This window comes from Macaca fascicularis, chromosome 2, assembly GCF_037993035.2.
Source record: "Macaca fascicularis isolate 582-1 chromosome 2, T2T-MFA8v1.1".
NCBI lineage: Eukaryota > Metazoa > Chordata > Mammalia > Primates > Cercopithecidae > Macaca > Macaca fascicularis.
The window spans coordinates 112,396,507-112,414,200 of NC_088376.1; the positions used below are offsets into that span (position 1 = coordinate 112,396,507).

Here is a 17,694-nt window from a genome sequence, read left to right on the forward strand (position 1 = left end):
GGGAACAAGAGATTTGAGCCAAACGAGATGGTGCTATATTATCCTAAAAGCAGGAGAATAAAAGGACTAAGGAATCTTAGTGGGACTGCTACGCAGTGCTAAAAGCAGCCACCTTTGAGGTCAAGGGTCCATGAGTTCAAAGAGAGACAAGTCAGTGAATTTTTTCTTTCACTACATTCAGTCATAAGCACAGAATAGGTAAAAAGTAGGATTCAGGCTGGGTGTGGTGGCTCACACCTGTAGTCCCAGCACTTGAGGAGGCCAAGGTGGGCAGATCACTTGAGGTCAGGGGTTCGAGACCACCCCGGCCAGCATGGTGAAACCTCGTCTCTACCTGGCTCTAAATTAGCCAGGTGTGGTGGTATGCTCCTGTGGTCCCACCTACTCGGGAGGCTGAGGCACGAGAATCGCTTGAACCCAGAAGGCGGAGGTTGCAGTGAGTCTCCAGATCGTACCACTGCACTCCACCCTGGGTAACACAGCAAGACTTTGTCTTGGAAAAAAAAAAAAAGTAAGACTTAAACCAGGGCTGAGATTTTGCCAGGTAAGATAAAATGAGAGACAGAACAGGGAGTGGAGAATACATAAAAGGGGGTAATTACAGTGATAAACTAAAGGTGAGGGTTAGTGAAAAGGTAGGCAGTAGGATCAATAGATTTTAAGCCCCAGTGGGGGCTTAAAGAATTTTGCTGGCTGGGCCCGGCGCGGTGGCTCACACCTGTAATCCCAGCACTTTGGGAGGCCGAGGCGAGCGGATCACAAGGTCAGGAGATCAAGACCATCCTGGCTAACACGGTGAAACTCCGTCTCTACTAAAAATACAAAAAATTAGCCGGGCGTGGTGGCGGGCACCTGTAGTCCCAGCTACTTGGGAGGCTGAGGCAGGAGAATGGCGTGAACCCAGGAGGTGGAGCTTGCAGTGAGCCGAGATCGTACCACTGCACTCCAGCCTGGACGACAGAGCAAGTCTCAAAAAAAAAAAAAAAATGTGTTAACAAATGATGTCTGAGACAAGATTACTAAATGAAAAGAGTGAGGTGCCAAGTATGTCATATGCTATCAGACCATAGTGTAATAGCGGGATGCATAGACATACAAAACAGGGCCTGACAGAGGTGCACAATATTCACTGAGGAACAATAAACACTGGCATATGTAGAGACTGTCTCTAGAATAATACACAGGACTTTTTTTTTTTTTTTCTTCCAGAAAGGGTCTCGTTTTGTCACTGAGGCTGGAGTGCTGGAGCACAGTGGAGTGATCATGACTCATTGCGGCCTAGAACTCCTGGGCTCACCTCAGCTGCCCCAAGTGCTGGGATGTTATGCGCTGGTCCACAAGAAACACAACAGGTACCTTTAGGGGCCATATATCCTTTTGCACTGTTTGAATTTACCATATAAAACTACTATGTTTTCGAACAAGATACATTCTAAAATGTGTGAACTTTGAAAGATTTATATAGTAGATTACATCAAGGGGGTAAGAAATAAAGCAACACATATGCAAAAATCCATCTTGGAATCTGATCTCCAGAAACTACAGAAGCATACTGCCTCACTCTCCCCCAACATCTTCCCTAGTCTAACCAAAACTAGCCACCCCCACCTTCTGTTTCTATAAGGAGATAAAACAAGATTATCTGTGTTCAGGCCAAGGGTTGATTCCCACTACTCATAGTATTTCCCCTCTACCTCATTTTAAAGGCCAAGAGTTACACCCTCACTACCAGAGGCCTCCGTGGCTCCCTGGCTACTCTACCACAAATTCTTTTTTTTTTTTTTTTTTTTTTTTTGAGACGGAGTCTCGCTCTGTCACCCAGGCTGGAGTGCAGTGGCCGGATCTCAGCTCACTGCAAGCTCCGCCTCCCGGGTTTATGCCATTCTCCTGCCTCAGCCTCCCGAGTAGCTGGGACTACAGGCGCCCGCCACCTCGCCCGGCTAGTTTTTTGTATTTTTTAGTAGAGACGGAGTTTCACCGTGTTAGCCAGGATGTTCTCCATCTCCTGACCTTGTGATCCGCCCGTCTCGGCCTCCCAAAGTGCTGGGATTACAGGCTTGAGCCACCGCGCCCGGCCCTCTACCACAAATTCTTCTTCATCCCTGAACTCCTACAGCACTTCGTCTATTCAGTGCCGTTTCATGCCTATGTGAGCTTGAATCACTTAATACTTTGCTCTGGTATAGAGAAGGCTGTATCAGGAGTTGGTGCCATGCATCTGTAATCCTAGCTACTCACGAGGCTGAGGTAGCTGGATCCCCTGAGCCGAGAAGTTCAAGGCTGCAGTGAGCTATGATCATGCCACTGCACTCCAACCTGGGTGACAGAGTAAGACTGTCGCCAAAAAGGTGAGGTGGGGGGGGGATGGTATATGAAATAGTTAATTTCCTACCTTTTAGAAAGGAAACTTTCAAAAACCCAAATTACTAATACTAATATTAGACTAACTAGAGCCTTCAAATTTACTTCCTCTAAGTTACTACCCTTCTTTTCTGAATTGGCCTTAGGAAGTTACTTCTTTCCAAACAAGACCTACAAGTAACAATGCATAGTATGTAAAACTCCTGACCAGGTGCGGTGGCTCACACCTGCAATCCCAGCACTTTCAGAAGCAGGAGGACTGCTTGAAGCCAAGGGTTGGAGAACAGTCTGGGCAACATAGTGAGACCTCATCTCTTAAAAAAATATGAAAACGGACAGGCAAGGTAGCTTATGTCTATAATCCCAGCACTTTGGGAGGCTAAGGCGGATGGATCACTGGAGCCTGAGTTTGAGACCAGCCTGGGCAACATGGCAAAACCTTGTCTCTATAACATACACAAAACTTAGCCAACCGAGCGTGGTGGCTTGCGCCTGTAGTCCTAGCTACTGGGGACGCTGAGGTTGAATAATCACCTGAGCCCAGGAAGTCAAGGCTGCAGTGAGCTGTGATCGTGCCACTGCACTCCAACCTGGGTGTCAGAGTGAGATCCTGTCTCAAAAACCAAATGAATAGCCGGGTGCAGTAGTGTATACCCGTAGTCCCAATCACTTAGGAGGCTTAAGGGGGAGAATCATTTGAGCCCAAGAGTTGGAGGCTGCTGTGAGCTATGATGGTGCCACTGCACTCCAGGCTGAGTGACAGAGCAAGACCTTGACACTAAAAAAAAAAAAAAAAAAAAAAAATTTTCTTACAAACCAAATTAGCTGAGTAATTTGGTAACTTGCTTATGCACTACACATTTTACAATACTTATTTTCTTACACTCATAGCAAATCTCCCTCTCTGCACAATTTTCAGCTTACTTTTGGCATATAATAAACCACAAAAGATGTTTTGAGGTGGTGCTAGGTTATAATGAAGACATTATAAACACATTATCAGTCAAACAATCACTATAAGCAAATACAAAACAATTCTCCAGCCAAGAAACAGAAGTAGAAATAATTCAACTGAATAACTATGCTCCTTCTACCAGATCAAGATCTTTACAATATTTTGGAAGGATAATGAATAAATTTCCATGGAGATAAAATAATCATGGCCTTAAAAATTGGCCGGGCGTGGTGGCTCACGCCTGTAATCCCAGCACTTTGGGAGGCCGAGGCGGGCGGATCACGAGGTCAGGAGATCGAGACTATCCTGGCTAACATGGTGAAACCCCGTCTCTACTAAAAATACAAAAAATTAGCCGGGCGAGGTGGCGGGCACCTGTAGTCCCAGCTACTCCGAGGCTGAGGCAGGAAAATGGCGTGAACCCAGGAGGCGGAGCTTGCAGTGAGCCAAGATGGTGCCACTGCACTCCAGCCTGGTGACAGAGCAAGACTCCGTCTCAAAAAAAAAAAAAAAAAAAAAAAATTACTAATTCGGCTGAGCACGGTGCCTCACACCTATAATCCCAGCACTCTGGGAGGCTGAGGAGGGCAGATCACCCGAGCTCAGGAGTTCGAGATGAGCCTGACCAACATGGAGTAACCCCACCTCTACTGAAAATAGAAAATTAGCTGGGCATGGTGGCAAAAGAAAAATAAAAAAATTTAAAAATAAAACCCCAAAACTGTTTCAGTACAATTGGTAGAAACCTGCCCTGTCTATCAACCCCAACTTTACCCACACCCAAGACTGTGCGTAGCACACAAGAAACACCATTAAACTTTTGGGAAATAGAGCCGGGCGCCGTGGCTCATGTCTGTAATCCTAGCACTTTGGGAGGCCGAGGCGGGTGATTGCCTGAGGTCAGGAGTTCAAGACCATACTGGCCAACATGGCGAAAACCCATCTCTACTAAAAATACAAAAAAAAATTAGCCAGGCGTGGTGGCACATGCCTGTAATCCCAGCTACTGGGGAGGCACATGCAGGAGAATGGCTTGGGCCTGGGAGGCAAAGGTTGCAGTGAGTGGAGATCAGGCCACTGCACTCCAGCCTGGGTGACAAGAACGAAACTCCGTCTCAAAAAAAAAAAAAAAAAAAAAAAGGAGAAATAAAGTTGAAAACATAAAGCTGTTTACTTTGTTTACTGACTGCATGCAAAATTCCTGATGAAAGGGCCAAACTACCATCCATCCATCTGTCCATAATGAACTTGAGCCTGGTATAGGTTGAGTACTACTTATCCAAAACGCTTGGGCCCAAAAGTGTTTCAGATTTCAGAATTTCTTCAGATTTTGGACTATCTGCATTATACTTACTGGTTCAGTATCCCAAATCCAAAAATTCAAAGTCTGAAATGCACCACTAGACATTTCCTTTGAACTCATGCCAGTGCCCAAAAAGGATCTTGAAGCATTTCAGATGCTCAACCTGTACTGCCATTATTTGGCCATCCTTATCAAGTGGCTGCCAAGCGTTGGTGTTAGTTCAAGAGCTTTCCTCTCTGTAGCAGTAAAGGCACTCAGAGATCAAGAGTAGCAGGCCTAAGACACATGGTGGTAAGCAACGAAGAAAACCTTCAATTTACTGCCAAGTGAAAATCACTTCAAACTCAAGTTCTTTGGGGAAAGACGGGCAAGGAACAATCCCTGAGGTAACACACCTTCAAGTTTCCTAAATAAGAGCATGAAATCATTTATCTCAAAATGTAAATACTGTAAGGTTAACTTTCAATGGATGCACAGAATCAGGATTTGACCTTGTTTGGCCTAATTCCGAACTTACATGGCCTCCAAGACAATACTTATCTACTAAAACTAACAGAGAAAAATGAACCATTAGGTACCTCCAAGTGAGCTAAGAATTTATATATGCTTATTGTAAACCTTTTTGCTGGATTTTACTTTTACCAAGTATATATATTTCTTAAAATAAAAAACTAGGCTGGGTGCAGCGGTTCATGCCTATAATCCCACCACTTTGGGAGGCCTGAGCTTAGGAGTTGGAGACCAGACTGGACAACATGGCAAAACGTCATCTCTATAAAAAATAAATTAACCAGGTATGGTGGTGCTTGCCCGTAGTCCCAGATGCTCGCGAGGCTGAGGCAGAAGCATTACTTGGGCACAAGAGTTAGAGGCTGCAGTGAGCCATGACAGCATCACTACACTCCAGCCTGGGAAACAGATCAAGACTCTGTCTCAAAAACAAACCAAAACTTCTCATATTCCAGGAAGCCAAGCAAATAAAATGAATGAACAAAAAAATCCGTATAAAAAACTTCAGGCCAGGCGCAGTGGCTCATGCCTGTAATTCCAGCACTTTGGGAAGCCAAGGCAGGCAGATCACGAGGTCAGGCCTTCGAGACCAGCCTGGCCAACATGGCGAAACCCCAAATCTACTAAAAACACAAAAAATTAGCTGGGTGTGGTGGCGGGTGCCTGTAGTCCCAGCTACTTGGGAGGCTGAGGCAGGAGAATCACTTGAACCCAAGAGGCAGAGGTTGCAGTGAGCTGAGATCGTACTACTGCACTGCAGCCTACAACAGAGTGAGATTCCATCTCAAAAAACACAACAACAACAAATGCCAGCGCACTAGCTCATGCCTATAATCCCAACACTTTGGGAGACAGAGGCAGACAGACCACAAGATCAGATCAAGACCATCCTGGCTCACACAGTGAAACCCCGTCTCTACTAAAAATACAAAAAATTAGCTGGGTGTGGTGACGCTTGCTTGTAGTCCCAGCTACTTGGGAGGCTGAGGCAGGAGAATCACTTGAACCCGGGAGGCGGAGACTGCAGTGAGCCAAGATTGCGCCATTGCACTCCAGCCTAGATGACAGAATAAGACTCTGTCTCAAAATAAATAAATAAATAAAAATTTAAAGCCTTGAGGAAATGCTCTTTAACTCAACTGAATGGCAATTACATGGGTATATATATTTATCAAAATTTATCAAACTGGTGGTTTGTGGTGGCTCGTGCCTACAATCCCAGGGCTTTGTGGGGCTGAGACGAGAGGATCACTTAAGGCCAGGAGTTCAAGACCAGCCTGAGCAACTTAGTGAGACCCCTCTCTCTACAAAAAAATAATTAAAAACTAAAAATGTAGCCAGGCGTGGTGGTGCATACCTGCAACCCTAGCTACTCAAGAGGCTGAAGTGGAGAATTCTTGGGCCTAGGAGGTTGAGGATGCAGGAAGCTATGATTCCGACACTGTACTTCAGCTGGGTGACAGAACAAGACCCTGTGTCTAAAAAAAAATATATCAAACTATCATTTAAAGTATATGCATTTTGGCCGGGCGCGGTGGCTCAAGCCTGTAATCCCAGCACTTTGGGAGGCCGAGACGGGTGGATCACGAGGTCAGGAGATTGAGACCATCCTGGATAACACGGTGAAACCCCGTCTCTACTAAGAAATACAAAAAACTAGCCGGGCGAGGTGGCGGGCGCCTGTAGTCCCAGCTACTCGGGAGGCTGAGGCCGGAGAATGGCGTGAACCCGGGAGGCAGAGCTTGCAGTGAGCTGAGATCCGGCCACTGCACTCCAGCCTGGGCTACAGAGCGAGACTCCGTCTCAAAAAAAAAAAAAACAAAATAAAATAAAATAAAGTATATGCATTTTATTGTACGCAAATTATACCTCCATGAAGGTGATTAAAACAAACCTCAGGTGATTCCAACTTGGGGAACTGGATTCCAAGTCTGGAAAGAGCCGAGTCTAGGAAACATGTTCTTAAGCACCAGGAACCAAGTAGTAAGCCCTGTTTTATTCCAAGAGATCTTAGAGCGCTACTCCCGCTACCCTTCCCCCGCCCTGCCAAAAAAAGGTACTACAAACTGTAACCTGAATAGTGAAAGTTGAAGATAGCTGGACTCAGTGGCTCACGCCCATACTTCCAGCACTTTGGGAGTCTGAGGTGGGAGGATTGTTTGAGCCCAGGAGTCTGAGACCAACCTGGGCAAGACATTGAGATTCCATCTCTACGAAAGGTAAAAATATTAGCTGGGCGCAGTTGCACACACACCTGTAGTCCCAGCTACTCGGGAGGCTGAGGTGGAAGGATACCCTGACACCAAAAGCTGGAGGCCACCATGAGCTAAGATTATGCCACTGCACTCCAGCCTGGAAGACAAAACAATACCTTATCCAAAAAAAAAAAAAAAAAAAAAGGCTGGGCGCTGTGGCTCACACCCATAATCCCAGTACTTTGGGAAGCCAAGGCAAGTGGATCACGAGGTCATGAGTTCGAGACCAGCCTGGCCAACATAGTGAAACTCCGTCTCTAGTGAAAAAACAAACACAAAAACACACACAAAACATTTAGCTGGGCATGGTGGCGCGCGCCTGTAGTCCCAGCTACTTGGGAGGCTGAGGCAGGAGAATCGCTTGCACTGGGTAGGCAGAGGTTGCAGTGAGCCAAGATTGTGCCACTACACTCCAGCTTGGACAACAGATCAAGCCTCCGTCTCAAAAAAAAAAAAAAAAAAAAAGGCCAGGCACGGTGGCTCACGGCTGTAATACTAGCAACTATGGGAGGCCAAGGTAGGCGGACTGCCTGAACACAGGAGATGGAGACCAGCCTGGGCAACACGGTAAAACCCTGTCTCTGCTAAAATACAAAACAAAAATTAGCCGGGCGTGGCAGCATGCACCTGTAGTCCCAGTTTACCTGGGAGGCTAAGACAGGAGAATCGCATGAACCTGGGAGGCGGAGGTTGCAGGGCGCCGAGATCATGCCACTGTACTCCGGCCTGGGCGACAGAGCCAGACTCGGTCTCCAAAAAAAAAGTAATAAAAAAAGTAGGCCAGGCGCGGTGGCTCACACCTGTAATTCCAGCACTTTGGGAGGTGGAGGCAGGCAGATCACCTGAGGTCAGGAGATCGAAACCATCCTGGCTAACATCGTGAAAACCAGTCTGTGCTAAAAATACAAAAAATTGCTGGGCGCAGTGGCTCAAGCCTGTAATCCCAGCACTTTGGGAGGCTGAGATGGGCGGATCACGAGGTCAGGAGATCGAGACCATCCTGGCTAACACGGTGAAACCCCGTCTCTACCGAAAAATACAAAAAAAAACTAGCCGGGCGAGGTGGCGGGCGCCTGTAGTCCCAGCTACTCCGGAGGCCGAGGCAGGAGAATGGCGTGGACCCGGGAGGCGGAGCTTGCAGTGAGCTGAGATCCGGCCACTGCACAGAGCGAGACTCCGTCTCAAAAAAAATAAAAATAAATGAAAAAAAATAAAAATAAAAATAAAAAGACAAAAAATTAGCCGGGCATGGTGGCACATGCGTGTAATCCCAACTACTCAGGAGGCTGAGGCAGGAGAATCGCTTGAACCTGAGAGGTGGAGATTGCAGTAAGCTGGGATCGTGCCATTGCACTCCAGCCTGTGCAACAAGAGCAAAACTTCATCTCAAAAAATAAATAAATATAATAAGTTAGCTGAAAGGCTGCTGTCTGGCACTTGAGGTAAGTGCTTCTCTCTCACTGAAATCTCATAGTGCTCGCTTACCATTCCCTTTCTACAGAAGAAAAAAACTGAATCAAAAAGGAATCATATTACTGTCAAGGGTCTCAAGCCATCAAGTGTCAGAGCTAGTATTTAACTGTCAGCTTCTCTCCAGAATCCATGCTCTTAAATAAGATACTCTACTGCCTTCCTTTTCTTTGTGTTTGTGTTTGAGACAGAGTTGCCCAGGCTGGAGTGCTGTGATCTTGGAGCACTGCAACCTCCACCTCCCAAGTTCGAGCAATTCTCCTGCTTCAGCCTCCTGAGTAGCTGGGATTACAGTAACCCACTAACACACCTGGCTAATTTTTGTAGTTTTAGTAGAGATGGGGTTTCATCATGTTGGTCAGACTGGTTTTGAACTCCTGACCTCAGGTGATCCACCCACCTTGGCCTCCCAAAGTGCTGGAATAAAGGCGTGAGCCACTGTATGCAGCTTGCCTTCCTTTTCTGAACTTAATATCTTTAAAAGATAAACAACTTCATTATGAATAACTGGAGAAGTTAAACAAGAGATTTCATCCAGAAAAGAAATTTTCCACACACACACAAAACATCTCTGAACAAAATTGCTGTATCACATAATAAAATTATCTTGTAGAAAAAAGGATTAACAAAGTGTTACAACATCAATATCCATCCTAAATTTACTTCCTTAACCTCTCAAAGCCTATATCCCAAACAACAAACGGAGTTACAAAAAAATATCCTGGTAATAGAGCATGTGATCTCTAAGTCCAGAGAATCACAACTCATGTGCAACATACAGAGTAGGATACAATGGCCACAAGAATACAGTAAAATAAAAATGTATACATAACAAAAGTTAGAATGTTCAACCATATACCTAAAGTCAAAATAAGCAACTTTTAAAAATTATGGAACTGAATTCTTGTGATTTAGAGCAGCTATAAGCTTCAGAAGTTAAAAATCTTGGCCAGGGTAGCTCACGCCCATAATTCCAGCAGGAAGCTGAGGTGGGTGGATTGCGTGAGGTCAGGAATTTGAGACCAGCCTGGCCGACATGGTATAATTCTTGTCTCTACTAAAATACAAAATACAAAAATTAGCCGGGGGTGGTGGGCAGGTGGTGGTTGGCACCTGTAATCGAGCTACTGGGGAGGCTGAGGCACGAGCATTGCTTGACTCACACCTGTAATCCTAGCACTTTGGGAGGCTGAGACAGGAGGACCACTTGAGCCCAGGAGTACAAGATCAGTCTAGGCAACATAGCAACACCCCATCTCTAATACAAAAAAAGAAGAAAAAAATAAAGCAAAAAAAAATTTTTTTTTTTTTAGACGGAGTCTCGCTCTGTCGCCCAGGCTGGGGTGCAGTGGCCTGATCTCAGCTCACTGCAAGCTCCACTTCCCGGGTTTACGCCATTCTCCTGCCTCAGCCTCCCAAGTAGCTGGGACTACAGACGCCCGCCACCTCGCCTGGCTAGTTTTTTGTATTTTTTAGTAGAAACGGGGTTTCACCGTGTTAGCCAGCCAGGATGGCCTCGATCCCCTGACCTCGTGATCCACCCGTCTCGGCCTCCCAAAGTGCTGGGATTACAGGCTTGAGCCCCCGTGCCTGGCCAGCAAAAAAAATTTTAACACAAATCCTTGGTGGCTCACGCCTGTAATCCCAACACCTTGGGAGGCCGAGGCGGGAGGATCACGGGATCACGAGGTCAAGAAGTCGAGGCCATCCTGGCCAACATGGTGAAACCTCCTCTCTACTAAAAACACAAAAATTAGCTGGGTGTGGTGGCCCGTGCCTGTAGTCCTAGCTACTCTGGAGGCTGAGGCAAGAGAATTGGCTGAACCAGGTGGGCAGAGGTTGCAGTGAGCCGAGATCGCGCCAAGGCTGTACTTCAACCTGGCGACAGAGAGACTCCATCTTAAAAAAAAAAAAAAGAATCTAGTTTCAGCTTTATGATTTTTCTTATTTAGCAAATATTTTGCTGGGTACAGTGGCTCATGCCTGTAATCCCAGCACTTTGGGAGGGTGAGGCAGGAGGACTGCTTGAGCCCAGCAGTTTGAGGCCAGCCTGGGCAACATAGTGAGACCCTGTCTCTAAAAATAAATAAATAAATATAGGCCTGGTATGATGGCTCACACCTGTAATCCCAACACTTTGTGAGGCCAAGACGGGTGGATCACTTGAGGCCAGGAGTTTGAGACTTTGGGCGGCCAAGGCAGGCAGATCACTTGAGGCTGGGAGTTCAAGACCGGCCTGAGCGACACAGCAAAACCCAGTCTCTGCAAAAAAACATAAAAATTAGCCAGGTGTGGTGACTCGCACCTATAATCCAAGCTTTGGGAGGCTGAGGTGAAAGCATCACCTGAACCAGGAGGTTGAGGTTGCAATGAGCCAAGATCACACCACTGCACTCTAGCCTGGGTGACAGAGTGAGACCGTCTCAAAAAAAGAAAAAAAAAAAAAAAACTTAGGCCGGGCGCAGTAGTTCACACCTGTAATCCCAGCACTTTGGGAGGCCGAGGCGTGTGGATCATGAGGTCAGGAGTTCAAGATCAGCCTGGCCAACGTGGTGAAACCTGGTCTCTTCTCAAAATACAAAAATTAGCCAGGAGTGGTAGCGGATGCCTGTGAATCCCAGCTACTCAGGAAGCTGAGGCAGAAGAACTGCTTCAACCCAGGAGGTGGAGGTTGCAGTGAGTCCAGATCGCGCACCGTACTCCAGCCTGGGCGACAGAGCAAGACTCTATACTAAAAGGGAAAAAATAAATAAATTTTTTTTTACAGTATACACCTGTACCCCACCACCTAGACTACAGTGAACTTTTTTTTTTTTTTGAGACGGAGTCTTGCTCTGTCACCCAGGCTGGAGTGCAGTGGCCGGATCTCAGCTCACTGCAAGCTCCGCCTCCTGGGTTCACGCCATTCTCCTGCCTCAGCCTCCCGAGTAGCTGGGACTACAGGCGCCCGCCACCATGCCCGGCTAATTTTTTTTTGTATTTTCAGTAGAGATGGGGTTTCACCATGTTAGCCAGGATGGTCTCGATCTCCTGACCTCGTGATCCGCCCGTCTCGGCCTCCCAAAGTGCTGGGATTACAGGCTTGAGCCACTGCGCCCGGCCTACAGTGAACATTTTAACGACTTGCTGCATCAAATTCCATCTCCTTTTTAACACAAGCATTACAGAGAGAGTAATTACAGGCTGAAAGGCAAGTGTCAGAAAATCAATGGTTTGGCTAGGCATGGTGGCTCACACCTATACTCCCAGCACTTGGGAGGCTAAGGCATGTGCATCACCTGAGGTCGGAGTTCGAGACCAGGCCAACATGGTGAAATACCATCTACTAAAAATACAAAAATTAGTCGGGCGTGGTCACACACACCTGTAGTCCCAGCTACTCTAGAGGTGAGGCACGAGAATCGCTTGAACCTGGGAAACAGAGGTTGAAGTGAACTGAGATGACTCACTGCACTCCAGCCTGGGTGACACAGTGAGACCCTGTCTGGGGTGGGGTAGGGTGGGGTGGGGTGCGGAGGGGAGGGATGACTTCAAATAAAACAGGCTGAAGTCATTAAGTCAAGGAAATTAATATTAGGAAATCTTTTCCTTTTTTTTTTTCTTTTTTTGAGACAGAGTCTTGCACCATCTCCCGGGCTGGAGTGCAATGGCGCGATCTCAGCTCACAGCAACCTCCGCCTCCCAGGTTAAGGTGATTCTCCTGTCTCAGCCTCCTGAATAGCTGGGATTATAGGCGCCTACTGCCACGCCCAGGTAATTTTTTTTATTTTTAGTAGAAATGGGGTTTCACCATGTTGGCCAGGCTGGCCTCAAACTCCTGACCTCAAGTGATCCACTTGCCTCAGCCTCCCAAAGTGCTGGGATTACAGGCGTGAGCCACCGCTCCTGGCCAGGAAATCCTTTCTCATATTTGTACAATTACCATATTAGTTTACTATTTGGTCAGAATGGAATTAGATCTACTCCTACTCACGGTGATTCTAGTTTTTTTTTTTTTTTTTTTTTTTAAATATCAGATCATGTCATCCCCTTTCTAAAGAATATCTAAATGACTTCTAATCTCAGAACAAATCCAAAGAATTTCCCATGTCCTAAAGGCCCTATATGATCTGGCCCCTGCCCACCTCTCTAACCTCTTTTTACCTCCAACTTTTCCTTTCACTCCACTTCGAACTTACTTCATTGGCTGTGTATGTTTTCCTCTTTCCCTTCACTTAAATTTAAGATACTATCATAAATATGCTTAAATGTGGCCAAGCGTAGTAGTGGCTCTCACCTGTAATCTCAACAATTTCAGAGGGGGGCAGATCACCTGAGGTCAAGAGTTCCAGGCCGGGCGCGGTGGCTCACGCCTGTAATCCCAGCACTTTGGGAGGCCGAGGCAGGAGGATCACGAGGTCAGATCAAGACCATCCTGGTCAACACGGTGAAACCCCGTCTCTACTAAAAATACAAAAAATTAGCCAGGCGTGGTGGGGGACGCCTGTAGTCCCAGCTACTCAGGAGGCTGAGGCAGGAGAATGGCGTGAACTTGGGAGGCGGAGCTTGCAGTGAGCTGAGATCCGGCCACTGCACTCCAGCCTGGGTGACAGAGGGAGACTCCATCTCAGAAAAAAAAAAAAAAGAGGTCGAGACCAGCCTGGCCAACATGGTGAAACCCCGTCTCTACTAAAAATACAAAAATTAGCCAAGTATAGAGGTGCATGCCGATAATCCCAACTACTCCAGAGACTGAGGCGTGAGAATCACTTCAACTGGGAAGCAGGGGTTGCAGTGAGCCAAGATCACGCTACTGCACTCCAGCCTGGGCAATACAGTGAGACTCCATCTCGAAAGAGAAAAAAAAAAAAAAAAATAGGCCGGGCGCGGTGGCTCAAGCCTTGTAATCCCAGCACTTTGGGAGGCCGAGGCAGGTGGATCACGAGGTCAGGAGATCGAGACTATCCTGGCTAACATGGTGAAACCCCGTCTCTACTAAAAATACAAAAAACTAGCCGGGCGTGGTGGCGGGCGCCTGTAGTCTCAGCTACTTGGGAGGCTGAGGCCGGAGAATGGCGTGAACCCTGGAGGCGGAGCTTGCAGTGAGCCGAGATCACGCCACTGCACTCCAGCCTGGGAGACACAGCGAGACTCCGTCTCAAAAAAAAAAAAAAAAAAAAAAATATATATATATATATATATATGTACACACACACACACACTTATATATTTACTCATCCTCTTAAAAAATGAAATCAAGCTCAGTTTGGCATAAACTGCATACTGATTGCAATTCAGCAAGTGTATTTGATGTTTTTCAGTATTATTAGCTATAAAAATGTATTTGGCGGAAGTACCAATAAACTGAGACCAACACCCAGAATGAGCAGCTTCAGTGCCTGATTTTCAGTCACATGACTACCGTAATTATGAACATACCGAGGCCTTCACTTAATACTATAGCTCCACAGATTAAAGATGAAGGATTTTATAGTAATTACCAACTTCAAAATGTCTTGGAAATTTTAATCCCACAAATACTTAACAATGACATGTCCCCAAAGAGCCCCAAGTATAGCAAGACATGTAACATTAACAAGTTCAAAATTTAGTTATATTAATGTGTAGTTACAAGCAAACAGTTACATTGGACAGGTAAATAAAGGAATAAACGAATGACTTCCTTCAAGACAAAAAGAACCAAACAAGTCAACAGAGGTAAAAATTTAAAATCAAAACTATTAAAAAACACAAGTGGAACCAACTTTGAGGTAAAAAAGATTCCAGTTTTCCACCGTAAACTACTAAACAAGGTTTGTGAACAAATCAACTTGGATGCAAATAGCGCTATTCAATGAAGACGATCTGTAACTGTAGATCCAATGGTAGAGTCGGACAAAATACTTAGGATCCTTTTAAAACTACAAATATGGGTGGGCGTGTGGGCTCACGCCTGTAATCCCAGCACTTTGGGAGGCCGAGGTGGGTGATCACCTGAGGTCAGGAGTTCAAGACCAGCCTGGCCAACATGGTGAAACCCCGTCTCTACTAAAAATACAAAAATTAACAAGGAACGGTGGCTGGTGCCCGTAGTCCCAGCTACTCCAGGGGCTAGGGCAGGAGAATCACTTGAACCCAGGAGGCAGACGATGCAGTGAGCTGAGATCGCGCCACTGCACTCCAGCCTAGGCAACAGAGTGAGACTCCATTTCAAAAATAAAAATAAAAGTATATGGCCAATTTTAAAATCCAGTGACTATGTACTATTCATCATAATCACTAGTAACCATAATGCAATTAAACCCAAGGTGCTGTCTACAGCAGGCTCAAATTAGCTCTCTTAGAAGCTGAACTATCAGTCTTTCAGAGTTAACATAAATCTCTCAGCGCTCTAATTAAGAAGACGCAAACTAGCACCTTCTCCCGTCACTGCAGGGCTCCACCCCATGGACAAGAAACACTTGAAGAGCTACCTCTTTTTAACTCTCCTAATAACTTACACCCCCATATGACCAGAATAAACTTTTAAAAAGGAGTTAACTGACAAATGGAAAGAAATCAAGACTACAAAAATACTCCACCACCACCACCACATACATGTGCACAGGGAATTGTTTACTTGACACATGCAGTACCCCAAATTAATAGTCAAAAGTGCCCACAGTTACCTAAAAATATGTTAGCCTGACCTAAATATCTTGGTTTTGAAGCAGTAAAAGTGTAGGCCTTGCTCTAGAAGTTGGACCCTTTAAAAAAAAAAAAAAATCCGAACACTTAAAGCCATGATTAGGTCAGCCAGGGACCCTTGTACATTCATCTAGCTCCCTCAATTGAAGGCAGGACCATCCAGTTAACAAGGGGAGAGTGCTATGTAAGCTAATGAACTGAATTTTTTTTGGCAAATGAATTTTTCAGATTCTCCCAAACTATTCACCATCAACAAGGTTTAAAAGAAGAAACAATGGAATAAGCTGGAAGTCCTGAATTTTAGCTGACTCTAGAGGTCAAATGTTTGGGAGTAAATGGAGAATACCTTAACAGAGCAGACAGTTCTGGTCTGCTCCTGACTAGATAGATAATCCTGGGAAATTTACTTAAGTCTCTGGGACTCAGTTTGCTCATCTGCAAATGGGGTTAGACAACCACACCTGAAAGATTCCTCTTAGATCTAAAATTCAAGAACTATACATTATTCCTACTCTCTTCTTCCCTGCAACGCAGATTTTTACAACAGAGAAAATAAATCTAGCATTAGACTTTAACTCAAACCAAGGTGCACCTTATATATTTAATGTCCCCAAGAGCCATCAGTGCTCCACAAAATTAGATGGAACCAATTAAGACAAGTTATCCAGAGATCCTTCAATAAGTCATCCTTTACAATTAAAAACTAGTCTTTTTTCAGTCCAATGTCACTTGTGCCAAACGCTCAAAACAGTATCTCCGCCTATTTAGCCACATCTCAAGGTGACAATCATCCACATGGTACATACACACTACACATCTGGGTGATACTAAGTGGTTGAAAAATTCTCATCACACACATTTTAAATTATGGAAGTTTTTCAGTTTTTCTGTTTTTCTCCTTCAGGAAGGCAGAGTGAAATATAATCTACTTACAAACCTGCAAGAAGCGTTTATTTTAAAAGACTTCCTTCAAGACAAAAAGAACCAAACAAGTCAACAGAGGTAAAAATTTAAAATCAAAACTATTAAAAAACACAAGTGGAACCAACTTTGAGGTAAAAAAGATTCCAGTTTTCCACCGTAAACTACTAAACAAGGTTTGTGAACAAATCAACTTGGATGCAAATAGCGCTATTCAATGAAGACGATCTGTAACTGTAGATCCAATCAGTAACTAAGGTACAGATGCTTAGGTGATTCCTAATCAATACAGCGACTTAGACTAACCAATATTGCATCTGTTTTCATGCAACATCGCTAAATCATTTACAGTTTTGTGGTTTTGTTTTTTTTTTCAACTGGAAAATACCCCTTTTCCACTCAATACAGACCCCAAAGCTTTCATACGAGTTAGGGCGCGTTCGGGGTGGTATGGCCGTAGATCATACCTCTAAGCTTCCAATACAATCTTTTACTTACACAGTCTCCAACAAATCTGCATTAAAAGAAAACCTACCCAAAGTGTAACTGGGCTTTAATCAATATAAAACAGTGATTCACGTTTCTCGGTAAACGTAAAAAGCAAAATGGAGTTGTAAAGAGTTTCTTTCCCATTTCAACTCCGACAGCCACGCGCGCTTTCAGCAGCCGGCCACACTGCGCGGTCGGGGGCCCGGCCCAAAGCCCCCGCCCTGCCCGGCGCTGCCGGGAGAGGAAGCGCCGAGGACCGAGGGCAGGCAGGCGGGCAGCTTGGGCTCCACCAGGCCCGGCCGGGCGGGGGAAGGGGCACTGGAGACTACGGGGCGCGCTTCCGGGGACTGCGCGGGCGGGGTCGCCGATTTGGGGCGCGGGGCCTGAGCCGGGAGTCAGGTCAAAGGTCAGGGGCGGCTCGGCCAGGGGCGGCTCGGCCACGAGCAGCCGGTGGGGCGCGGCCGCTGCGGGGCGGCGGCCTGCCGGCCGGAAGACTGCCGGGCGGGCGGGAGGGCCTGGGGCCCCGCGGCGCCTGGAGGGAACCCTTCCGCTCACCTCAGGCAACGAATCCGAGTCCAGCCTCTTCGCGCCGGGGACGCCGGTCCGCGAGTCGCAAGCTCGGAGACGAAGACGGGTAGCTGAAGACCAGACCGCGGACTAACGAGAGAACCGACGGAGGACCGCGGGCGGCGGGAGGGGAGCGCGAGAGAGCGAGGGCGGGCGGCGGCGGGAGGGCGAAGAACGACGTGCGCGCCCCCGAGTGC

General features: G+C 46.3%; 1 protein-coding gene across 5 annotated transcripts in view; it reads right to left on the bottom strand.

Annotated features, from left to right (window-relative positions):
• Positions 1–17,682, bottom strand: part of RHOA (ras homolog family member A) — a 55,966-nt gene extending 38,284 nt beyond the window's left edge. For 2 of the 5 annotated variants that reach the window (XM_065540573.1, XM_065540574.1), the window contains exon 1: positions 17,486–17,682. The gene's annotated coding sequence lies outside the window, so the exon portion shown is untranslated. Of the gene's footprint in view, positions 1–10,975; positions 11,117–16,976; positions 17,149–17,485 lie in introns of those variants that run through there. The other 3 variants (XM_045386270.3, XM_065540577.2, XM_065540575.1) reach the window with 2 other exon arrangements.
• Positions 17,683–17,694: the final 12 nt, after the last annotated feature.